The sequence below is a fragment of the Herpailurus yagouaroundi genome, unplaced genomic scaffold, assembly GCF_014898765.1.
Source record: "Herpailurus yagouaroundi ecotype Mexico unplaced genomic scaffold, PumYag 139, whole genome shotgun sequence".
NCBI lineage: Eukaryota > Metazoa > Chordata > Mammalia > Carnivora > Felidae > Herpailurus > Herpailurus yagouaroundi.
Genome location: NW_024412394.1, coordinates 41,119,260 through 41,137,789, shown reverse-complemented (window position 1 = coordinate 41,137,789; position 18,530 = coordinate 41,119,260). Strand labels below are relative to the sequence as shown.

Here is an 18,530-nt window from a genome sequence, read left to right as displayed (position 1 = left end):
GGATCTGAGGACTTCCAGGAAACAGACAAGCTGTAACTGAGGAGCACAGCCTCTGAATGACCCAGGGATAGGTCTTGCCAAGAAGGCTCTGTGATGAATTTCACTCATATATCCTTACAACAGGCAAGGCCACATAAAAATTTGCTTCTAAAATTTAAAAAGTCAGCATTTATAATGTAATTTTTGAATATATCCAAAGCCCCTTTCTTGCTTCACAACCATATCATTATACACATCCTGTGGGGAAAAAAAGCAGGTTAAGTAACGTACACGATAAAACACACAGATACATGCACACATATGTAAATGTAGACACAGAAAAAAAAACTGAAAAGTAATACATCAAAATGTCAACAGTGGTTATTTCTGAAAGGCAGGATCATAACTGATTTTTAAATTTGTCTCATTCCTTTCCTGCATTTTCTAAACTTCTATACTAATATATACTACATTTATAACAGAAAAATAAATAAAAACATTTAAAAATCCTTTTGATGACTATATGGCACTACAGTTACAACACAAATGGACAAATAGAACGTGGAACTTTTAAATATATTTTCACATTAAATATCAATTTCATTCTTATAGTGATCCAATACGTAAGATGTTCCAATAAAACCATTCAACAATTATATTTTATTTGTTCACCACAATTTCTGATGGTATAAGGAGTGAAAAGTATGTCAGCTATGGTAAAATATGCTTTCTTTAAAGATCAGATTATTATTTTGCTTACTTTTTCAAGACTATGAGCTAAATTACAACCCTATATTATATTTGAACATGCAGATGCCACACCAAAATTTGATAAGCCACTTACTCTTACTTAAAATAAAAGCTGGTTTAAGTTATCGATGTAATTATTAAGCAACCATGTATTGGTAGTTGTTTGTTTTAGGAAAAGTGTACTTGAGCTTAAAATCTCTAACCTAATGCTGGGAGAAAGTGAACATGGCAATTCTAAAAAGAATTTTTTCTCAAAATATTGAAAGCAATCTTTTTATATAAAGTTTTGAAAAGTACTTACTATTTTGAAAAGTATTTACTATTGAGAAAATAACTAGGCAAATATTATTTAAATATAAAAAATTCACATTCAATTCATAGATTCAGATTCAGAAATATTTTATTTTCAACAAAATGACATAAAATACAAGGAAAAGATAATAATTTAAACTTTTTAAAATTCTGTAAATATTGATACACAGAAAAATATGCTACTGTGGACATTTATCATTTTGGATTGCCCAGATATTCACATATTTGAGGGAATCCCGAACTGACTAAAGAAGCCAAAGTTTAAGATATTCCCTTTCTCAGCTCCTTAGCTTGATAAGTCAGATACTCAAACTTGGGACTTTACTCTGCTACAAGTGACTAACAGCGATGACACAGTCTGCATTATTTGTAGTGCCTGGTGCTGAATTAAAAGTCCTATGCCATAATGGTGAGTTTCCCAGGGGAGAAGGATCTAGAGGTGGTTGCAGTCTGTGGCCATTGTTGGTGGCACCAGTATTGGGATCACAGCCTACTCCTATGGCCATATTCTTGGTGGGTTTTGTGCCCTTTTGTATCTGGTCACTTTCCAAGTCTAGTTCTTCAGGGTTCCCATCAATTTTGTGAACTACTCAGCAAATATTATTCTAAGAAAATGCTCATGCATTTTAACTGGCCTTGGCCATGAGATATATATGACCACATAACCCAAATTGTATTAAGTTAGGCAAAAGCCTTTGGATGGGGTACAAGAAGTTGTAAGCAAAAAAATTAAAAAATAAAATAAAATTTGTAATTTGACTGGGACCACCAAAGCAGTGGGCTGTGGTGAATACCTGTCATCTTGGAAGCCCAGCAAGCAACACATTTTCTATCTGATGTTTATCATAAAACAAATGGGAATCAGGCATCACCTCCCAATATGGAAGCCAGGAAGACTTTTTTCAGATCCCAGACAACCAGTACATAGGCTCAGCCAATCAGTTACTTCCAGCTAGGACTTGGAATATGGAGGTCATAACCCAAAGCCTCAGAAATGTCATAGATTACTCATTATGAGTTTGGCAGAGTTGAAAGTATATGCACAGGGCAGCAAGTATCCAGGAATAGCAGAGCTGAGTCATGGAAGCTGCTCTTCAGTGAAACAGCACAACTGGTGATGTCCTGAACATTGCTATGGAATTATCTTGAGTCCTACTGTTCTCCCTTGGGGCCTGCCCATTTTCCAAGCCCAGTGCTCCAGTGTCCTATTGCTTTCATGAGCTACCCAATTTACTTTCAACAAAATTCCATCTTATTTAAACTGCTGCTTTTACTGCTGTCAACCAAATTCCCTAATTGTTGAAAAGCCAAAGACCCAAAACTCCAAAACTTAGCAAGTATTTTTTTCATAAATATCAAGTTTGTGGGTATTAGAGGCAACATAAAATATTATAGAGTTAACAGTTTTGCAGTCAGACAGTCCAAGGTTAGAATCTCTCACCTTACCCTTGCTAGATGTATGTACTCATCTCCCCTAATCACAGTGACCTTTTTTTTTTAACTTTTGTCCCATGGTGGCCCTTTACTTTTTGTCAAATCACTTATCCATCACTGAGTTTTTCCCTCCTTCTATTCCTTCCACCTGCGGTTGCACCTCCCTCTCTTCATCCCCTAGTTATCCCTAACTCATTCTCTAGCTTTCAGTTCAGTGTCCACTTCTTAGTAAAACTTCTGTGACTTTCCCAGTCAAGGGCCAACTATCTGTTCATCGATTAATTTGTAGCACTGAATTCCTTTTATGCACAGAGATTAACTTTCATTCATTTAACAAGCACCTAATATATGCCAAACACTATTCTTCTGGAGGTATAGTGGTAAGCAAAATAATTAAGAACTTATCTTCCACATATCACACATTCCAGAGGATGATAGACAACAAATAACAAAACAAATTTCATCCAGGAATAAATAATACAGACTATTACAAAGGAAATGAGATTGAGTTAACAGATATTTAGTGGGAATAGTCAGCAAATACTTGTCTAAGAAGTGACATTTGAGCTAAAACATGAATAATACAGAGAAATAAGGGAAGTCCTAAGGGAACTGCATTTCAGGAAAGGGAAATAAGGAGACCCTGAGGCAGGAATGAGCCTGGCAAGTTCAAGGATCTCAAAGAAGCCCAGTGTAACTGGAACATAGTGAACAAGGAAAATAGTTTGAGCTAAAGTCAGAAAAAGAAAATTTAAACCACCACTGTTCAACAGAAACATAATGTGAGCCAAAAAATTTCAGCCACATTTGAAATTTAAATGTCCTAGTCATCACATTTTTGTATTTTATTTTTGAGAGAGAGAGAGAGAGAGAGAGAGAGAGAGAGAGAGAGATAAAGAGAGAGAGAGAGAGACTGCCAGTGTGGAGCCCAACAAGGGGCTCAAGCACACAAACCATGAGATCACGACCTGAGCCGAAGTTGGATGCTGAGCCACCATGGCGCCCCTTTAGACATCGACATTTTTAAAAAGTAATAAGAAGCAGATAAAATTAATATTAGTACTATATTTCCACTATAATTCCAATACATTAACTTTTAGTCCATAACCACTGTATGAAAATTATCAATAACATATTTTACATTCTTATTTCCTAAGATTTTAAATCTCTTGTAGATTTCATATATATAACACATTTCCTTTTTGACTAGACTTAATCCAAGTGCTCCAAAGTCACACGTGGCTAGAAGCTACCATATTGGATAGTACACTAGATCAAGTTGGTCTTCTAAGTCATTGTAAGGTTTCCAATTTAGTATAAATAGAGTGAGAACCTATCGGGTGGTTTTCAATAGGATAGTATAATGTGAATGGTCTGCTGATAAGTGATGGATTCTTTTTTTTCTTTCAAACATTATAAAAAATATGCTAGAATATTATTTGGTGTGATATATATTTTTGCCCCAAAATGTAAATATTGTACTAGTTATTAGGAGTAACAAAATACATATATGGAAACCAACCAATTCTTACCACCTCACCACTGTCCTTCTGGGTCCAATTCACCGTCACCTCTTATCTGGATCACAGATGTTCCTCCCTTCTCCTCTTGCCTCTCAGTCATCTATCCTTAACTGGCAGCCAGAATGATCTTATTAAAATCTAAACCAAATCATAAAACTCTCAGTGGCTCCTGGTCTCCCTCCCTACATGTCCCACTAAGGGCCCACATGCTATGGCCTCCCATTACATCTGTGACTTCACCTGATGCTAGTTGTTGCCTTGATCCCTCTTCTTCAACCTCTCTAGCCTTCTTGATGTTTGAAGAACACACCAGGCACCTTCGTGCCTCAGGACCTTGCCCTTGTTCTTCTCTCTTTCCCTAGAAATAGGACTCTTGCCCTCACCTCCTTCTGTTCTTTGTTCAAATACCATTTTCAGTGGAGCCTTACCAACCACCTTATTTAAAAGTGCACTCATACACCCCACCCCTCTTCATGTAACCCTCCTGCTTTGACTTTCCCTATAGCACTTATTATCATATAGCATCTTTAATTGTTTTTACTTACTTTTGTTTGCTTATAGACTTCTTCATAATAAGATAAGCTCACTGAGGCAAGGGATATTTGCAGGTCTTTTTATCTGTATATCCTCAGTGCTTGCAAAATTATCTGGTACATAGACATACTCAAAATATATGTAATAAGCTATGATTTAACCGATGTCTATCATCCCCACTGTATGCTAAGCCTCTAGGAAGAAAGGACCATGTCCCCTTTTGCTTACAATTGTATCTCCAGGCACTAGTGCCCAATAAATATATACTTATTTTATAGAAATTCAAAAATAAAATAAATAAATAAATGAAGTACCCTCATTCGCCCTTATCAGATAATATCACAAAGAAAAGAATAGTTCTTTCATGATAGTTGAGCAGAATGATAATACAATTTGTAAAAAGGAACTTAAATAGACTTTAAGTTATCACACCTCAAAGGTGGGGGTGGTCTGTTTATATGGGCTATTTATTACTTTAGTTGGAAAGGAATAAAAAGGGTCTGAAAATATTAAGCTGTGTTTCCTTTATTTTTCTCCAATTATGACAGCCCTACTTCAAGTATATGAAAATGAACATCATAACATCAATCACCACCATTCACCTTTGGTGAAAGGAATTTAAGAAAGAGACATGAGAACACCTCAAGTGAAAATGCTCAAGTAGTTATTAACCATTCCTATCTAGATAAGTAAATGTATTTTTCTTTGTAAAACTGGAGATATCTCTATAGTTTCTTGATTTATGGCATTTTGTCACATAATGAATTTTTCAGGAGAAATGAAAACAATCAGAGAATTAATAATGTGCCCTGCTTCTCTGCCAATGTCAATAGGACATGCATGCTGGGTAATTTTGTCCAAGTCTGAGAAGACATTTGCACTTTTCCACTCACACTGTCCTTTGCTTTCAGCTAATGGTCCACATTAGCAAGGAGGTGGGCTGAGGTTAAGGGTGTGAGGATGACTAAATTAACTGGCCCACACAGGAACTGAATCCACAAACGTGACTTCATTCATATGGTGCTTTTAATCAACTGAATTAAGCAACCACAGTTAATTAAAGACCCAAACCTCTCTAACACTCACACACCTCTAACCTACAAATCAATCCATTCATTGTCTCCCTGCACCCCTGAAACACTTTTTCATTTAGGGATGGGCTTAATTAACAGTCAATACCATAAAACAGCCATTAAAAATTGCATTACATAGTTTTTTTCCTTATTGTTCCACTCTGCAGAATAAGAGTATGCTAAAAAAATTATTGCCTTCCAAAACTGACAATTTCATGAGTGACAGGAACATCAGAATTAACACAAATGGTAACATGATCTGATTGGCTTAAAGAAGCAACATAGTGTAATAGTTAGAAGGCAACCTGCATTTCAGACCCTTGAGGGTTCAACTCCCGGCCCTGACTCTCCCTGCTGTGTGACCTGAGGGCAACTAGGCTTTTCTCAGCCATAATTTCCTTACCTAACAGAATGGAGTAATGATATTACTATGAGAATTAAATGGCCTGATGGACGTTAAGTGCCTGGCATATAGCAACCATTCAATGCACTTTACTATTATAGACTCATTGCTCTGGTAGCTGTTGTAAAGAGAGATTAAATAAATCCAGAATGAAGGAAGGGGAAATAGCAAGAGGGGTGTTACAAATCCGGTCTCCCAAACAGATTTGTGAGACGCTGAGGAGACAGAATCGATAGTTCTCTGACACGTCGTGAGCAGCTGAGGAGTAGTGAGGTAGTGAAATGCAGGGAAGGGTGACTGAGAAAGGACAGTTTAAAGTGGCTTTCACCAAGAGGTCATTCTACAGAGTTCCAGAAGGGGAGGTTATAAAGCCAGCAAAATTATATGAAGGTTGTGTGAAGTCTCGTTTTTATGCTAAAATCCACTTTTCCCAACCTCTGGGCTCTGAATCCCTGGGAGCTAGACTTACCATAAGAGATATGTAAACCCATATGAACTCCAAACTACCATTTTAAATAAAATACATACTATTCCCCTCATATATTTTACTGCTATTTTTCTCATTTGTGTCAAAGCTGTAGCAATTAATAAATTACAATTTCTCATGCAGACATTTCTGAAAAGTAACTTGCAACTTATTGTCATTTTTTTCATTGTTTTAATTGTCAAATACCATGTCATGTGTTGGTAAATGGACCAGAATATAATTATCTTTTTATTTTCTTTAAGAATAGTCATTGTTCTTAGAAATAATGGTAATTATCCATACCTAGTTCTTGGTAACCACTTTCCAACTTCAATAACTTGTTCTGATTATTTGAGGTTCAATAAATACAACCATAGTGGAGAGGAATTGAGAGGGAAGTCATGGAATATTCTGCTGTATCCAAACAATGCCATACTTGTTTGGTAATTGGTTTTCTTTGCATCAATTATTTCAGGCACCGTGACTGTTCCCATAAATATTTGTACACAGCTGGACATAATTCTGCAGTGCTTATTTCCCTGTTAAAACCTCTGCTCAACCCAAAGGACTTCCAACAAGTACTCGAGTGGAGATTCCTCCAGGTAATTGCAATAGAATCTGTATTTTCCTGTGAAAAGACTTAGCTTGATGGGTTAGGAGAAAAATAACATTAATCTAAAAACAGAGGGAAATGCTAAATAGAGAGATGAGTTGCAAAGACTGCCTGCCTCCCATTTTGACACACCCAAGACATTAGTCATTGGATCTGCATTTTCAGTTAGGTTGTCCATAGCAAAGAAAAGTGAGTGTTATCCAAGTCAGTAAGGATATGGAGAAATAATTGCTACCGGCTCATCTTTCACCACCAACCCATTTCACAGCCTACTTAATAACTCTCCAAAAGAGAAACTGAATAAGAACAAATATTCAACAATTGTTTGAGTAGGATGACAATTTTTCTTGTTTTATTTTGTTCCTGGAAACCAGAACAAGAGTATTTCTAGCCTAGTTAAGTCAATTAGAATGTGCATTCCCCTTCCCTACCTACCCCGTTGCTGCCACCACCACCACCACCACCACCTACACACACACACACACACACCACACACAACACAACACAACACAACACACAGACTTTTTTGTTTGCAAATATTTTTGTGGAGTTTAATATTTGAAAGAACTTTTTAATCACATGGTATTCATCGTCAACTCAACAGCTGTGCTTTTGAAAACCAAGGACAACAGTTATGAATTTTTGTTCTTGGTGAAAACAGCAGAGGTGAATTTGAGACCAAATCCAACTACTCCACCAGAGGTCTAAGAGGCTCCAAATTTAGGAGAAATTTTAGAGGACTAAGACTCAGAAAGCCAGGCCTAAATCCAGCTCAGCTACAGCTGGGACCTAACCTAACCCAGTTGCTTTGGTAATCTGGGCCTCTGATTACTGGCACAAAATGAGGGTCTAACACTGGATGATGTCTATAGTCTCTTGCAGCTGTTGAATTCATTGTTTCACTGAGCTGCCTGTCCATTCATTCAAGGTCCTGAATTTCGTATTTTCCCAGGCAGGAGACAGCCAGGCTCAACACCGGTCTGGTCCTAAGAAACTGCCTAGGCCTCACCTAAGGAATACAAGTTTAGTTCCTTTCTGCATTTGTCTTATCCTGTGATGAAAACCTAATTGAAACACTTATTTTGCCAAAGAAGCGTGTCTGAAAAATACATGTGAAAATATAAGTAAGATTAGGCTATGTAACAGGCTGTATCAAAACTCCTAGCTGACTCAATCAAACCAGTAAAGTACCTGAAATATTTATTGGAAGGAAAACTGAAATAAATGACCCATGCAGTCAAAAAAGTTAGTTGGAAAGGTTAAAACAGACCAATAATTATCAAAATGTGTTCCATAAGATGTTAAATGTGTCCCTGCTTTTAAATAGGGAGAAAGAGAAGTGGTTATTGTGGTCAAATTTGTTTGGGACTAGATGGGTTAAATGAGTTAAGTAGATTTTTTTTTTCTACAGGACCTCTGAATATGGTATGAAGTTTTTCCCAAACTCACTGACCATGGAATCTTTCTCTCCCAGAACATCTCATAAGATCACTGTAAAAGACACTAAGATAAATAAGGGAAAAAATATATTGAGAAAACATGTTAATCTGTTTTCTGATATTCATTAATGAAATTGACATATGATCTTTAAGAGACACATCCAGAGTTGATATCTACTTGAGATTTTTTTAAGCTAGGAATAAAATCATTTGTTTCAAACGGACATTTGTCAAATGTCTAGATGATTCTCAAAATCCCTACTATTATATTCCAGGACAAATACACTATGTGTACATTTAGAAAGTGGGCTTTGATATTTAAGGACTGAAGAGCTGAATAGAAATAGGAGAAAAATGATTTTTAAAGTGATCTATGTTTGTCTTCCATGGAATTTTTTCCATCTTTTTAAAAAGAAGTTCTTTGGCCAATTCTGGCATCTCTCGGGAAATTACAAGCCAGGGTAAACCAGGAGCCTGCTATAACACTTCATTCTTATGCATCATTTAAAAGGCATGTACGCTTCGTGTGATTCCAATAACACTAGGCATACTGAGAACGGGGGTTATGTTAGGACCCCATAAATAATGCTTCATCTCGTCACTTAGGTTTGACAAACAAAGAAACCTTGTGGAAGAGAGAAGTTACATTTTAGAATAAGGTGTCCTACTTTGTGAATAAGTTGAAGACTTCAAACCTACAACCACAAAGATGAGTAAGTCGATAAAACGACACTCTCACTTTAAAAAGAAGTTGAGACTGATTTTTTTTTTTTTTTTTGCAGAACTGATGGTTGAGAGGATTGTCCACGATCCATAAGAGTATAAAGTACTACTATAAAAATGAAAGAGTCCTCCCAACCAAAGGAAAACGCTGAAAGTTAGTAAAATAAAGAGATTATATTCAGACATTCAGGGAAAGTAAGTGCATCAGTTTAAGCCTATCCAATATTCAACTGTGTCTGGTAGGGCTCTGAGGTGAGCGTCACTGGGAGCATTACATAGGAGACCAAAATCCTCTTGGGTAAAACTTAAAAAAAAAAGAAAGAAAGAAAAGAAAGGAATGAGGCACACATCTTCGGTTCAAGGATGATGCGCCAGAATCAAAGAGAAGATAAGACTGTAAGTATAGCACAATATCAGTCACTCATTCCCCTGGCCTCAGAACTCGCAGACTAAGGGCTAAGCACCAGAACATGGGAGCATCCACTAAAGGGCAGGTAAAAACAAGAACACCACAGACAGATACAGAGTACACAAGGCAACTGCAGAATTTGGGCTAGTCTTACCCCCCACAGTAGGAGATATTGATGGCTGATGCCATGACAGATTCTTCAACACACTCAGCAACAGGCACTGGCAGCTTGGGCATCAGACACCGTTACTTCTAGAATCATCTCCATAGAGTGGCATAGGCAGAAAAGCAGTTACTTTTCTTAACAGAAGGCAGTAGACAGAATATATGGAGTCAGGGTAGAAGAGAAAGAAAATAGAACATAGGATGCTATTTGGTAGTTAAAAGAATAAACTCACTGATTGTAGATGACACACATCTTTAAGAATGCTATAACTAGTAGACACGGAAGGGTGGTCTAGAGTTCTCACACAGTGAAACTGGAGCTGGGTCAGAGAAATACCAACTTGCAACAATCATAACATTCTATTTTTATCCCCATGCTGGTGAAGCCTGAGAATTAAGAATTACATAAGAAAGAATTGCATAATATTGAAACTGCTTGTATTGGAAGAGTCCTGGCTGGCTGTGGTAGTCTTTGTAAACAATGGAAAATCTCCTTTAATTGAATTGGCTTAAGTCTGGTCCATTGTGAGAGGTTGTGAATTTGATAACCTACTAAGGTCGTCTCCCTAACCACCACAAATGTCCTAATGAATACTGCATTTTTTTACCTTACTCCCAAAGATCAGAACACTTTGGCTTCATCCTAGTTAAGTTTTGTCATTTCCAAGCTACATATTCTAGGCTGTTATTAAAAAAAGCATTATGATCATAGCCATAATGATATACTTGAATATTTTTAATAACAAAAAATAATTTTTATAAAGACAGCTCTATTTTTATAGCATACTAAGCATTTCAAAGTTCCTCCATTTGATCCCATTATCCTATGAGAAGAGGTAAGATATTTGGCAGATAAGGAAACAAATCTGTTGAATTGGCCAAGGACAAGCAATTACTGAATGATAAAATTGGGTTGAGAACGAACATCGCTGGACTGCTAGTCCAAGCCAACTCACTGAACCATACCAGACCGCCTCCTCTCCAGCACCTTCTCCCAATCTTTGAGTCAATTCGACAAGCTCAAATGTTATTCATACCCACTAGACCAAAACAATCTAAAACAATGAGCTTCATTAAACTGTATTACCAAGAAGCATTAGGCAGTGAAATCTCCCTAGGGATTTACATTCTTTTAAAGTCAAAGATGCTGTTTTTCTTTGAGTTTTCAAACTTTGCTTTATTAGTGTCTTTAACAAAATGAATGCCAACATCGGTTTATTTGTTTCTCTCCAAATGCTCTTACAAAACATTCAGTGGTGTGCTCTTCTCAAGCTGTAATGCTGTTCTTTCCACGAGTTGCACAACCCAACTACCCAGCCAGAAGACAGACAAGGTATCCCCCATAGAGGTCCAGTTAGCCTGCCAGTTTATGCCTCCAGCTCAAGGAATGACCACATTGTAATAAAAATTAATTCACCAAAGGATAGAAATAGACAGCAAGGGGAAAAAAGACTTTCACAATAGTTAGAATGTTTGTTCCTCCCTTGACGAGGCAAATATAAGGGTTATTTCTGTTGTTGACCAGTCAATACAGACACACACACATAAACATATCCAGTCTACCCCTCATAAAAATAATCTCATTAGTCTCAGTCAGGGGAAGTTCCACATGACTTTTTCTTTCCCAAGGTTTATTGAAGATATTGCAGCACAGCAGAAAGATTCAAACAATTCCACGTGGTGTTTTAAAATTCATCCCAATTGTAGGCTGAGTGACCTGCAGATTGGACAGACTCTGTCAAAGTCCAAGAGCTTCTACAATTCCTCAGTGTCAGGAATGATCTCCTGATCCAGGCCTATGACCTCAGGAGCATAATTCTCTCTCCTTTGTCTCTCCTTCTCCTCCAGCTTGATGCAGATAATCTCTCACCAGGCCTCTCTGAATCTGCTCCATCAGATTGTGACACAGCCTGCTATCTGGTTGTGGAGCTTCTTGCCGGGAATAATGGTGATAGACCCACAAAGAGGCTTGTTGGTATGAAAGCTGTTGCCCAGGAGAGTGGAGTACTTCTCAGTGATGACCTGGGCCACCTTCTTCAAGGTTTTGATGCAAACACAGCCCATGTTGTTGGGTCCCCGGTAAAAGAGCTCCATATGACTTGTCTTTGGAGATCAATTCAAATAACTCAATCTGATATAATTCTACCTACAGTCAACAGTCAAGAATTATAAGAACGATTAAGATGTTCACCATGACACGATATCTGGAAATTTCCAAAGTTTGTGTTACGTTTTGTTAGTGTAAGAATTTATACATTCCCAACGCAAAAGAAACTACATGAATGATATTATTTATAGTTATCTTCTCTTAAAAAATGAAATATACTGTAATGCTTCCTTTTCCTTTTGATATTCTTCAACAGGTGAATAAAATGATTCATATTAAACTCATATTAGCTTTGCATTATCACAGATTTTTCTTCTTTTTTGCTTTTTCACCCCTGTGGCTGTACTTTAATATAACTTCATTAAATTCAAGGGACAATTTGGGAAATAAGATCTTATACATTCAAAGAGTCCTCATATTGAATTTATCCAAAGAATGCAAGTAATGACATTCTTAAAACTTCATCATGGATACTGTAAACCACACACAAGTCTTTGGTATTCTTCATGATTATACTTGACAGAATTATCTAAACCAAAACATCCAGGATAATGAGAAACTCTTTTGATCTATAATGTTTTAAAATCTATTTTGTTTGGGAATATAGGCATATATCATATATAGTATATATGCACTACACACACACACACACACACACACACACACACACACAAATATAAAAGATTCTTTTCAGAGGAACTTTCTTTTTGTTATTTCTTGATCATATAAAAAATACAATTTTATTTTGAATTAATAAAACCATTAGAGTATGTGTCAAAATCTCTCGAAATGTTTGCGATAATACAAAACACAGCAGAAATTCATTAATATCATTTTCCTAACAGCTAAAATCTAACTTTTTATTCATTCAAACTCTCTTTGTCTTTGTTCCTGAGCTACCTAGATAGAGTTTTGGGTTTGTTTGTTTTTTTCTTTTTTGAAGGCCTAAAATTTTAGTCCTGGTTTTTCACCCAGTAGCTTTTGAGGTTTTCACGGGACTCAAGATTGAAGAATTTGTGCAAACAGAATGTCTTAGAACTGACTTCACAGGCATGTGGTGATTATACAACAGAATTTCTGCCTAGGGACTAGGGGGGATATATATTAAAAATATAGCCTAGCTCTTGACAGCAACTACAGTAGAAGGGCTGCAAGCAGAAACAGGAACACTTAAATATCTCTTTTGCTCCCTCTGCTGGTTGGTTTCATAAAATGAGGAATGGGTGCTTTGATCTCTTTCCAGAAATGTTGATGTATTTTCATTTTATCAGACTTTCAAAATTTGGGTGTCAAGACTTGTGTATTTGGTTTGTTATGACTAAGTTGTTGAGTTTTTTATGTTCCAAATTATAAATGGATATGAAATATTAGATAAAGATACCATGAAAATGGAAGTTCTCTTAGCTAAACAGACCAGAGGTCATTAAGCATGGTACAAAAGGGAATATATGACATCCTCAGATTAATATAAAATGACCTCAAAGAGGGTAAAAACACATATGTAAAATTACTTAAAAATAAGGTAGACTGTAATTAACAACTAAACTCTGTAATACTGACTACATGTTGTAGACTTCAGAGAGGGGGAACATTTCAAAAAATAGGAGATAGGCGTTGCATGAAGACTTAAAAATGAGTGATACAGAACACAAGCTAGAAAGTGATAGGAGTGGTTGTTGAGGGAGCAAGATGTACTATCAGCAATAATATGATCTTTGACTTTTCCACCCAAGAACAACCTTCTTCCTATTCATACTATTTTGTAAACAATAGCAATAGCAACGACAGCACTCTCATTACTGGCATTAAGAAAATATCTATATTCCAAATTAAAACATGGGCATCCTTTCCTCAAAAGTGAATACCCTTAATCATTCAGTCACCATAGCCATCTGTGAGGGATATTCAGTCTTTCTCTATTCCATTCAGTCACAAAGCCAGTTTTGATATGCTGCTACCAATGGATCAAACAATAAAGTTAATTCCCAATTACATACTCTCTATAAAAATACTAGAGAATGACTAGAAAGAAGATACACTTAAGACTATTGAAGGGTCCTTCCTCACCAAGACAAATCTTTCCTTTCACTTGAGGAGCTCTGATGCTATTATCTGATTCAGGTTAGGCAAGTGTGATAGGGACTGTGTATTTCCAGTGTGGTGGGCCACTCAGGCCACTGACAAATCCAGAGGGTTTTTAAGTAGGACCTTAGGGAGATATCGACAATTTCAGTTCTAGAATCCCCAGGATCAATGAGCTACCTCCAAAGTTTTCTGTGTGTCAAACTATTAGTATCACTCTCATCCTGCTGATTATCATGGGAACCACACCACCTTACTTTCAGATGAGTGTTGCTCTTTGGCCTCAGTCAACATGGAATGCCAATGCACATAGTAGTATCATCCCAGAATACAGATGATAGTCATTGCAGTCTTTTTCAAGAACGCTGCACTCCCCTCCCTAGTGAATTCCTTAATGTCTAATGAAGAATGTATTTATTTTTTATTATTATTATTAATGTTTTCAGGAATAGAATTTAATGATTCATCACTTACATATAACACTCAGTGCTCATCCCAACAAGTGTCCTCCTTAAATGCCCCTTGCCCATTTAGCCCATCCCCCCACCCAACACCTCTCCAGCAACCCTCAGTTTGTTCTCTTATGGTTTGTCTCCCTCTCTGTTTTTATATTATTTTGCTTCCCTTCCCTTATGTTCATTTGTTTTGCATCTTAAATTCCACATATGAGTGAAATAATATATTTGTCTTTCTCTGACTCACTTCGCTTGACATAATGCATTCTAGCTCCATTCACGCTGTTGCAAATGCCAAGATTTCATTCTCTTCAATTACCAAGTAATATTCCATGGTATGTATGCATGTATATATACATACACACACATACATCTTCTTTATCCATTCATCTGTTCATGGACACTTGGACTCTTTTCATACCTTGGTTATTGTTGATAGTGCTACTATAAACATTGGGGTGCATGTGCCCTTCAAAACAGCACTCTTGTATCCCATGGATGGATACCTAGTAGTGCAATTGCTGGGTCATAACTAGTTCTATTTCTAATTTTTTGAAGAACCTCCATACTGTTTTCCAGAGTGGCTTCACCAGTTTGCATTCCCACCAACAGTGCAAGAGGGTTCCTCTTTCTCCACATTCTCGCCAACATCTGTTGTTGTCAGAGTTGTCAATTTTAGCCACTCTGACAGGTGTGAGGTGGCATGTCATTGTGGTTTTGATTTGTATTTCCCTGATTATGAATGATGTTGAGCGTCTTTTCATATGTCTTTTAGCCACCTGGATGTCTTCTTCGGAAAAGTGTCTATTCACGTCTTTTCCCCATTTCTTCACTGGATTTTTTTTTTTTTTTGAGTGTTGATTTTGATAAGTTCTTTATAGATTTTAGATACTAACCCTTTATCTGATATGTCATTTGCAAATATCTTTTCCCATTCCATTGGTTGCCGTTTAGTTTAGCTGATTGTTTCCTTTACTGTGTTATATCCTCTTGAGGAAAAAAGCTGGGAGATACCAAATCTCCCTAAATTCTTCAGATTTATCTTTCTATGAGATACGATCTCTGGCATTTTAACTTCATTTGGCACATTCCATTGATGAGTCCAGGTTTGAGGCAATGAGGCAAATAATCAGAACCATTTCTAGGTGTTCAATCTAGTAGGTTGAATCTACCTATTTACTTCTACATTTATTGGCACATCTATTCATACATTCAACAAATATTTATCCAGTATTCAGTAAGTGTCTGACAATACCTTAGGCACTGGAAATACAGCATGAATAGAGCAAACAAAACTTCTTGGCTTCCTGGAGTCTACATCTGATAGGAAGAGGGAAGACAATAAACAAATATGTTAAAGTATACAGTGCATTGGAAGATGATTAGCACAGTAGAAAGAAACAGAGCAGGTTAAAGAAAGTTGGGAGCACTTTAGTGGGGATCAGATTAAGCAAATCTGAGAGAATGACACTGAGTAAAGTGAAGAAGTAAGTGATGCAAATATCCAAGGGAAGAGCATGCCAGGCAGAGGGCATAGCAAATGCAAAGCCTCAGGCTTATGTAAGGTCAGCAGGGATGCCAGCGGCGCCAGAACAGAGTGAGCAAGTGGGAGAACTATTGTTACATTATATTTTAGATAAACTCAGTTTCAGAAATAGAAGAGAGTACAAGTCCCAGTTTCCTCCCTCTCAAAACTCAGTTTCAGATTTGTTAATAAAGTGTGCTAAGACTTATTTTGTATTAGTAAATACTTCATAGCAACCAGCTTATCACCAGTTTTCTAAAATATCTGGGTTAAATTAACAAGAGCAATTGAAAGCTGTTCTTTCCAACTTAGTCAACTCGTAACAAGTTTATCAATTGTCTATTATGACTCTCTCTAGTCATCACAAGCTATGAGGGAATTATCACCATGAGCCGAGTATTACAAAGTAGGAATATAATGCTAAGATTTAAGCACCATGATCAAAGATAATTAAAGTTTCTTTTCAAATAAAGCAAAGAGCTTATTAAAAAGCCTGGCAATATCTTCTAACTTGTCAGTAAACATATATATTTTTTATAGTCTGGCTTTTCTATTTTTAATTGGCATGCTTTAAGAAAAACATCCAAGTCATAGCTTTTGAATGGGGAAATTATTGATTGCCCTCTAGGCAAATAACTTAATTAAAGCTATATGCTGAGTGCCTGGTTAGTTTAAAAAATTGAATATAGAAATTCATTTCTTGTTTGAAAAATTTGTGGTTCACCTCAGTTCTTAAAATAGATTATATTTTGTGGAAACAATAAGTTCTAATATGGAATAAACATTCATTAATAGTCAATAATATCAATATCTCCATTTTTACATAGCAATGCCTCATTGAATAAACCAGAGCTGCAACCTCTTGTTAGTGGATGATGTGACAGAGAAATGACTTTTTCTATAAAGGTTTTCCAAAGGTAATCTGCTGATCTAGAACTAATTATTTATAGAGAGAAATTAAGTAAATCAAGATGGAAATGACAGAAATTCTTAAACCCCATTTCAGTGGTAAAGTTAATTTTCACTTTATTAGTTGAATCTAGTGTATGTTTGCTATGTACCTATCCCTAGCACTGCATCAAATTATTTACAAACATAATCTGATGTCACCATCATAACAGGCAGATATTATTATCTCCGTTTTACAGATGAGGAAACTAAGGGTCCAAGTTAGATGGACCTTCCTGAAATCATACATATAGAACCCTCCAATCCTACGTGACCACACCCCAAGCTGACCCTGTCATTCTCTCTGACTCCTGGCACCAGGAGCATTTCCTTCAATGCCTTTATTATTTTCCCTTATCACCTTCCTACAACATTTCCTACATTTTTTTTCAGGTTACTATTGATTAAGAAATCCATTCACAGGGTGCCTGGGTGGCTCAGTTGGTTGAGCGTCCAACTCTTGATTTCAGCTCAGGTCATGATCCCAAGGTCATGGGACTGAGTCCCATGTTGAGCTTTGTGCTGAGCATGAGCATGGAGCCTGCTTAAGACTCTCTCTCTCTCTCTCTCTCTCTCTCTCTCTCTCTCTCTTTCTCTCTCTCTCTCTCTCTCTCTCCCTATGTCCCTCCCCCTCACTCACTAGCACTCACTTGTGCTCTCTCTCTCTCTTTCTCTCTAAAAACAAAAAGAAAGAAATAAAAAAAAAGAAATACATTTGGGGCACCTGGATAGCTCAGTCAGTTAAGCATCCGACTTTCAGCTCAGGTCATGATCTCACAGTTTGTGACTTGGAGCCCTGCACTGGGCTCTGTGCTGACAGCTCAGAGCCTGGAGCCTCTTTCAGATTCTGTTGTCTCCCTCTCTCTCTCTGCCCCTCCCCTGCTCATGCTCTCTCTCTCTCTCTCTCTCTCTCTCTCAAAAATAAATAATAAACATTAAAATAATTTTAAAAAAAGAAATACATTCACAACAGGAAACTATTCTGTTATCTTGTAAGCATCAAATTGGCCTATACTACATTAAGAAATAGAAAAATGAACAATTGCACAGTCATTTTTCACAGTCAAGATTTAAACAGTGAAATTTTCTTCATAGTTGTGTTTGTTTTTAACAGAACATAAAAGCATATCGAGATTCATGCAGGTATGGGGGAAGCAATCTTTTGTTTCAAATACTAAAGAAAACTCTTGTATATATATGTTCATGTACAAAAATTCATGAACCATAATATTAATGTTTTGGATTAATATAATTACAACTAGTGCTATTGAGAAGAATATCTGTTTCTTAGTCTTAAAGTACTATTACTGTTATTTGGAAATATTATTATTAAAATTTAGACATAATTTAGTCATATTTTTCAAGTTTTAGATAACTAACTTCCAAATAATATTTATATTGATTAATTATTTTTAAAAGGCCCACCTTAATTAGCAAGCCCTTAATGGAAAATATAAATACATTAAATAATTTCAAACTTCCCAAATCTTAGAACTATAATTTCACACAGTCCTATAATTTTCTTATATGCCAAGGAAAACTGTTCTGGTAACCTCATCTCATTCCAGCAAAATTCTATCACTAAAAAAT

The 18,530-nt window shown here is 36.5% G+C and overlaps 1 long non-coding RNA gene and 1 pseudogene across 1 annotated transcript in view; both read right to left on the bottom strand.

The window, feature by feature from the left end:
- The window catches only part of LOC121029716 (uncharacterized), a 489,603-nt gene that overhangs the window by 390,407 nt on the left and 80,666 nt on the right, over positions 1–18,530 (bottom strand). The window lies entirely within an intron of this gene.
- LOC121029715 (40S ribosomal protein S17-like) lies at positions 11,448–12,454 on the bottom strand (annotated as a pseudogene).